The sequence below is a fragment of the Cynoglossus semilaevis genome, unplaced genomic scaffold (genome assembly GCF_000523025.1).
Source record: "Cynoglossus semilaevis isolate Cse_v1.0 unplaced genomic scaffold, Cse_v1.0 scaffold356, whole genome shotgun sequence".
Taxonomy (NCBI): domain Eukaryota; kingdom Metazoa; phylum Chordata; class Actinopteri; order Pleuronectiformes; family Cynoglossidae; genus Cynoglossus; species Cynoglossus semilaevis.
Window position 1 is genome coordinate 35,455 of NW_007585142.1, and position 8,058 is coordinate 43,512.

An 8,058-nucleotide genomic window follows, 5' to 3' on the forward strand; every position below is an offset into this window, starting at 1 on the left:
TTTTGTTTGATTCTAGTGGCTACAGAATGAAACGGACACTAGAGGGATCAGCGTTACCTCTATGGTCAGTGGATAACAGATAACACAGATGAAAGAACTTCAGCTTGGACTGAAGTCTTTTTTCCAGTCAGACTGGTAGTGAGGTGAACTTCGTCAATTAGCCTGTGTCGAGAATGAGGCTAATTGTTTCACCACTAGCTGATGAAGAAAATATGATGATCTTCATGTTGTGTGGGATGAGATCATCTGTTTCAAGTTGACCTAAACCTAGTACAGCAAGTATAGTGTCTACTGTATTTATAGGATCAATAATAATATTCTGTGTTTGTAAACTATATGAAAACTCGTGCATTTCGTGTGAATTCAGATGCTGATAAATTTTAAAAAAAGTGCTGCAGTTACTCAGCTAATTTTCAGAGGCCTTAAACTACAAAAACTCAAAATGAACAGAATATATTAGACATTGCCGCTAACATAGTAAATGAGTGATGTAATGAAGTACTGTAATAGTAATTTACCAACAGTGTTAGTGGCTAAAGTAACCATGTTTTCTCATGACTTTTACACATGTTCTATGGTGCTAGCTGGTTCTATGGTATTAGCTTGTGTCACTGTCATTTCTTAAACAAGGTTAGATTTCAGTGGTTTTCACATTTCGTTGGGTCTGCGGCAGGAAGCTGATAAGACACCAAAAGGCTGTCCCAAGCACACACAGTCACATAGCCCTTTTGTCACAGCAAAAACAATTATTCTCAGGTAAGGAATGTGCCTGCAGAGTTACAACTATTCCAGAGGGAGAAAGGGGTCTTCACAAATCTGCCTGGCTTCCAGGCAGCCAAGACCCCCTCGAAGTGGTAATGAAAAGTGTAACTTTAGCCTCCCAGCTGTATGTCTCAATCCATAATCCTTTACCAAAAACCTCACCATAGAGCCGCCTACCACTCCCATGGCGCTCCCAGACTGTGCCGGGCTGGGCCTGCACTGATTTATGTGGCAGTCCTGAGTCAAACTTGCAACCTGAAAGGGATTTGCTTCTTTATATGTACTAAAGTGGTCGGGGTAACTCGGAAAAAGAACTGCCTCAGTCTCTGGGCCTTACTCTCCATCTTTCTACTCCTCTGTGCACAGCACGCGGACAGCGAGGACCTCGGCAGCATCAGACGAGGACCCAGTCTTCCCGGAGTTCTGTGTTTCAACACTGCAGACGACAGAGGTGAGTGTCTGTGGGCAGACCTGGGTGTAACTGTTGTGTTTCTGTGCAGCTACGTGTGACCACGTACAGCACAAAGGAGTCAGTACCTGCATTCCATGCCTGAAGTCACCTCGCACAGCAAGAATATTTTGACTGGTACTGTGATCCGGATCAGAATATACCAAGAATCTTTCAATATATATTCAGACTTTTTGTATATATATTCACCAGCCTCCTACCACAAGCCAGGCTCCTGTATCTTGTGCCCACGTAGCGGGGTATAAAAAGTATTTTAAAAAATAACAGCAGTGCGACACAAGCAGCTTCGATATAAACATCTTTCTTTATTCACTATTCTGCTTCTCTTCTCCCTTTTTCTTTCTATTTTTTTTCTTTTTTTTACTGACCACGCTTCACTCGCAATGCGGAAGAAAGAATGAACAATCCGGTGCAGAACAACACATTTTCCGCGAGTCATCAAGGAACCTGTGAACAAATCAATATAAATATAAAGACAACACAGTATACTACGTCATATGACAGCTATCAAACAAAATATCTTCAAATAAAAGTTAACATAAATCACTCTTTGCATTACTGTTGCTCCTTTCCTTTCTGGAAGATGTAAGTAATGACCATCAGCACACTGGACAGCGTTATGTCGTAGACATTTTTACATAATTTAGAAAAATCAAAAGCCAACAGAGTTTGATGGATTTATTCTAAATATCTTGGCCAAGAGAGCCGCTCCTAACTCCTGTCTAATACAGTTGTTAGAGACGACTGACCCCCTGTTAGGTGGGCTCTCTTTTATATGGTTTTACATGGTTACATCACACAGTCGTTAAATTTCAGTTCAGACAAAGGACAAAATCATTAACCTTCCTCTTTATGGTCACCAAAATCCATTACCTGGATTCCAACCTAGTCAAGGAACACACATTTCCTAAGAAGTAAACTATTACAATTTATGACCACATGACCAAGAGCTTACAAACACTTCAAAGTAAACAGTTAACTTAAAGCCATAATACTACAAGTTATATAGCCCAAGCAGTTCACTTGCACACAATAAATACATTTTCCTTCAGTTTAGACACTAATATAACATTTCCATACACATTGTTTCGTTATCAAAACATAACATCAGTGAGCTTAGATTTTCTAACGATTTTATGACTGTAATCTGTTCTTATTCTCTTAAACGTATTTATTACATTTTCTATTACACGGCATTCACTGTTTTCTTTTGTAATACTTGGGTTACAAATATAACCATGACATATGCAGGGGCTATTTTATAGGGATCTGCTGAGGCGCCTGTTCAGTGGTAGCAGGCGTAGCTCTGCCCCAATTGGGGCACTGTGGTCAAAAAGGTTTCAATTTTTTCTATATATATTCAAACTTTCTGTATATATATTCAAGGATTAATTTCCTGAATGACATGCCATAATATGTATACACACACACACACACACACATATATATGTATATATATGTATATATGTATATATTAATCCATATGTATATTTATATATATTCTGTACGTGTTACTCAACAGTGAGACCATCAACCAGTTCCAACTAATGGTTGAGTGTGTAGACTCTATGCTGCTGATCAAGTTCAGAAGCTGATTATGTCACAATTAGCTCATTACTGTTAACATGGTATTATGTAACTGTACATGTGATGTACAGTATCAGTCATGGTAGGTGCTGTGACATACAGCTGAGTGTTTATAAATGTTTATAAATATTTGTGTAGTGGTAGTTCTATCATGAAAAACCTGAGACAGAGTATAGAATAGTGTACATTAACTGCACTAAGATGTATAAAATTGCTACAAAAGGAGCCACGGTTAAAGTAGCTAGATTACTTGAATTGCTAAGTTAAAAAATACAGTAATAAGAAACAGATCACATTTCAATTTTGAAGGTAGATTATGCGACAGCTTCCTAAAAAATAAACAATTAAATTATACTAAACAATTCTACAAGTACAATATGATCTGAGTTGCATATGACAGTGTATTTGTTTATAGAGCACTGTCCTCTGCCTGTATTCCTTTTATTTTTGCAGCTGGAAGGAGATTTTTTGACTTGAAATGTTTACCAGAGAACCAAAATAAGTAGAGATGATCGATAAGAAAGTTGGAATTTATGGACTTTATTGTAGAATCTGGCAGTAACCTCCAAAATCAGCCCAGGAAAATAATGTTTTGAAGGTACACATTTTTCCACTAACCCTCTATGAGATCTAATCCTGATAGTTTAAACAAGTAACAAGAGCCTGTCAACTGTAAGAAACCCTGAAGAGCCATGTTAGCAGTGAGGCCCACAGAGGAGCTGAGTCATGTTGGAGGCACTGGTGCTATAGCTCCACATCAGCCAAATCTTAACTTTTAACCCTGGGAAAACGGTCAGTCAACAGGAGATTAACAAGTATGAAGCAGAAGAACTGCTGTAGGACACACAACTGTTGTCAGACGTGACAGCTCAATCTTTAAGGAGTATTATCAAACAAATTACAATTAGAACCAAAGAAGGAACAGGCTCTGAGGGATGTAACTGTGTAATCATTATTATTATGAACAGAATTAATCGGTAATTGTGCAAATACACTTTGATGGTTGGTTAAATCAGTTACTTTTCTGAGAATAAGTGATTTGTTGAAAGTCAGTCCAGCCGCAGGTTGTGACATAACCAGAGGGTCAGGACACGGACAGGAGTCAAGGCTCTGACACGAGCAAGACATTGTTTATGTGTAATTTGTTGTCGGCCAATGTCTGATTAATGGTTTACTATCAAGTTAAGAAACTCATTAAAATGCATTAGTGACCTGTCAGCCAGTTATGTAATTATGTAATTCATTATCGATTTTTTTTACTGCTGACTGTCTGATTGACCAGTTGGGACTAGAACAGGTTATGGACTCGGTGTGACATGAACATGGCCATGCATGTGGTCAAAGGTTAAAAGTAATAGTTGTGCAATGACAAAAGAACGGAGACTCAATTTCACTGTATACTGAACATATTTCATTTTGAGACAAATGCAGGAATCTGCAGGGAGCCAACAGCTCTGAGTTAATTAAAAAACTTGCAAACTTGCCTTTTAGCCTCACTCAGTATTATGAATGAGCGCTTTACATTGCTGAGTTTGCAAGGATGAGGGGCAATAAATCCCTTTGGCTCGTTCACCGGCGCTCTGAGGATATTTACAGCTCCAGTGACATACAGACAAACTGGACAACAGGATGGAGGGAGGACAAGACATGACATGAGACAAATGTCCCAGTGACGTAGATGGCAGATTACTTGGGATTAATTGTTGCAAAGCAACATTCTGGATCCCCTAGACCAGTGGTCTCCAACCTTTTTTGCACTATTTTTCCACAGATCAGCAGGAGGGGTGTGTGTGTCAGTCATAACAAAACAAAGAGATTTAAGGCCAGCACAAAGACCATACAATGTTACACAGTCTGACACTCACCAGTCTTTAAGGTAAATATGAGGTCATCAAACTCCTGCGACTCCTCGGCTGTGGTCACCAGGTTGGTGTTGATAAAACCAGGATCCGTGCTGTACGTGCCTAACACAGGACTGGGTTTAAACGCACTGCTGTGCTGAGTCACAAGGATGTTCGCTCCCAGTCTGCTGATACCTAAGACACACACGCACAGACACAATATTGTTATTTGAGCTAAAGAACAAAGGCAAATAATTTTAATACCTTGTTTCAGATACATCAGATTATGTGGACAACTTAAAGGTAGTCACATTATTCCGGTATAAAAATGTTCACCCTAGTTGTCCTGGCACCCCAAAAGGTTAAAGCCGAACCACAGCGTCAGAGCAGGTTCACGGGGTCAAAGTGAGGTTAGTGGTTCTTGGGTTTCACATTTAATCAACCAGATGGCATGAAATAATGCCGTCAGAACAGGACAAAGTGAAAATAATACATATTTTTTAAACGTCTTCAAAAAACCTACTTTGTCCAGTTGCGTTCGATGTAACAATTTTCTGGATATTTTTTAGTGTTGTGTCATATGTGTGGTTATTTTAAATAGTATAAAATGCTCCCATGAGAACCCACACATTATCTCTACCGCAGTAAGAATGTTTTATAATCAAAATATCATAACTGTGAGGGAACTGTCCAAAAATATCCGCCAAACAATTTGGCACCACATCAGCCATTGGCCGTCCTTCTTGTAGATCAGACGGTGGCATCGAAAGTAGTTTAATAAGGCCATGTTCAATACTGTAAAACACTCCAGGGATTGCTCTCTTTAGATATTTAATTATTTAATTAAGTGAACTGATTCAGTTTATTTGGTGCATAACATCTGCTTCTGTTTAATGAAAATCCAACATCCTTACATCGAATAACGCAAAGGCAAATTAAGTTTTACAACAAAGGGGTCAATTTTGTTTTGTGACAGAAAAATAACAGCAGAGTGTAAAGGGAATGTTTAGAAGACAGTAGTGAGACCTGCTTTGATTTCTCAACAGTTATAAAAAGTGTTTACAGGATGGAATTAAGATATAGCTGCATTGTTTTAAAGACAGATTAAATTACCATGTCACTATTTATATAATATCTTTGTAATTATCTTTATTTTAGTAATATACAGTTTTAATTCATTTTTCCATGAGTTCATGTTTAGGTTAAAGGCATAGAAACCACAGTACAGACTTATATTAATAATATCCTTTATACCTTAAAAATAAATCGAAGTGAGTGGTGATTGGGTGACTCCAACTTCTTGACCATTCATCATTCAGTTTCTGTGCAAACCATCCACTTCCCTAATACTCAGTCTTGAATATCAGAAAGATATGAATGTGCTCTTAAGAATATGATATGATCAGTAGACTTGTGTGCAGAGGGGCAGCAGCTCAGTCAGCAAATGATTTGTTTGTGAACAGAAACAGAAGGCATCAGAAAGCAGTAGGTAAAGACTGACCATGTAGTATACACAGAGACACACAGATTACATAAGAACCAGTCTGAGGCCTGGGCCCCAATGACGGTGTGTGTCTGAGGGAGTGGGTATAAAATGTTCTGTACACAGTCACACTCAGCCGACATGAGAGGAGCCAAAAGAGGGAATGGGCAAACGTACCTCGGGGAAGGAGGGCGAAGGAGGAAAAAAAAAAATTACAAATGTCAAAAGGTGAAACATCCATCCATCCATCCATTTTCATCCGCTTATCCGTTACCAGGTCAGCAGTCGCCACCCAAATCACATTGCACCATACCAACCCCCCAAACCTTCCTGCAGGTGGTGAGTCTACTGGAAGGTACCAACTGCCCTAACCAGGATTCAAACTTGCCCAGGAGGTGAACCCTGGGGTTCCACACCAATAACAGAGACATTGCCTCTGGGCCAAAGCGCCACTACGTGAAACATGTGAAGTAAAAACTATAATACATTTCCCGACAATTTGGCCCAACAACATTGTGTACAATGGAAGTTCTTCAGTAAATAAAAAAGTTAAATGCAGATTTGACTGGCTGTAACCATTTTGAGGCTGTTGCAGTATCTCAGCAAAAACATTTGCAGTACTGCTTGTTTGTACTTTTTATACAGGATCTGACACTTGGATCTTGTAAAAAAAAAAAAAAACTTTCTGGATACACAAGAAGAGGATGGAGCTGAGAGTGGAAAATTAGGTGTGACTAAATTATGAATGTGACATGTTAAGGTGAATAAGTTGTAATTGATTTTATAACCGTATCTGGAACTTTTCAAGACAGGCATTAATGCACGTCTGACTTTCTCATACTTCCTCTGTGTAGATAAGTGTACATTTTTAAACAAAATTATAAAACAAAAGAAAATGATTGTTCATGATTAGAATTGTTTCTCTTTTAGAAAAAGTTATTTATATAAATAATTTAAACCTTTTAAGGATTAAGCTGATGCTCCCTGTCCCTCATCCATGTCCAAACCATCTCAATCTGGCTTCTCCAGCTTTTTCTCCAGACCTTCCTGTCTGTGTTGTCCCTCTAATGACCTCATTCCTGATCCTGTCCATCCTTGTCACTTCTAAAGAGAACCTTAGCATCTTTAACTCTGCCACCTCCAGCTCCACCTCCTGTCTTCTGCCTATTCCTACTGTCTCTAAACCATACATCATGCCTGGTCTCACCACCGTCCTGTAAACCTTTCCTTCACCTTAGCTGACACTCTATCACAGATCACTCCTGACACTTTTCTCCAGCTGTTCCATCCTGCCTGCACTCTATTCTTCGACTCTCTTCCACAGTCTCTGTTGCTCTGAACAGTTGAGCCTAAGTACTTTAACTCCTGCACCTTCACCACCTCTGCTCCTTGTAGCCTCACCATTTCACTGTTCTCCCTTTCGTTTACACACATGTACTCTGTCTTGCTACAACTGACCTTCATTCACAGATCACAATGTCATCTGCAAACAACAGTCCATGGGGACACCTGTCTGACCTCATCTGTCAATCTGTCCATCACCAAAGCAAACAAGAAGGGGCTCAGGGCCGATCCTTGATGTAGTCCCACCTCCACCTTGAAATCTTCTGTCCTTCCAACAGCACACCTCACTACTGTTGTACTATTCTCATACATGTCCTGCACCAATCTAACATACTTCTCTGCCACTCCTGACTTCCTCATACAAAACCACAATTCCTCCCTTGGCACTTTGTCATATGCCTTTTCTAAATCTACAAATACACAATGTAGCTCCTTCTGACCTTCTCTGTACTTCTCCATCAGCATCCTCAAGGCAAATAATGCATCTCGAGGTACTTTTTCTAGACATGAAACCATACTGTTGTTCACAAATCTCCACTTCCTGCCTCAACCTGGCTTCAACTACTCTTTCC

At 39.4% G+C, this 8,058-nt stretch overlaps 1 long non-coding RNA gene across 1 annotated transcript in view; it reads right to left on the reverse strand.

Moving 5' to 3' along the window:
- The window catches only part of LOC112486582 (uncharacterized), a 23,882-nt gene that overhangs the window by 10,194 nt on the left and 5,630 nt on the right, over positions 1-8,058 (reverse strand). The window contains exon 2 of the long non-coding RNA XR_003049087.1: positions 4,684-4,854. This is a non-coding gene — a long non-coding RNA (uncharacterized LOC112486582). The remainder of the gene's footprint in view (positions 1-4,683; positions 4,855-8,058) is intronic.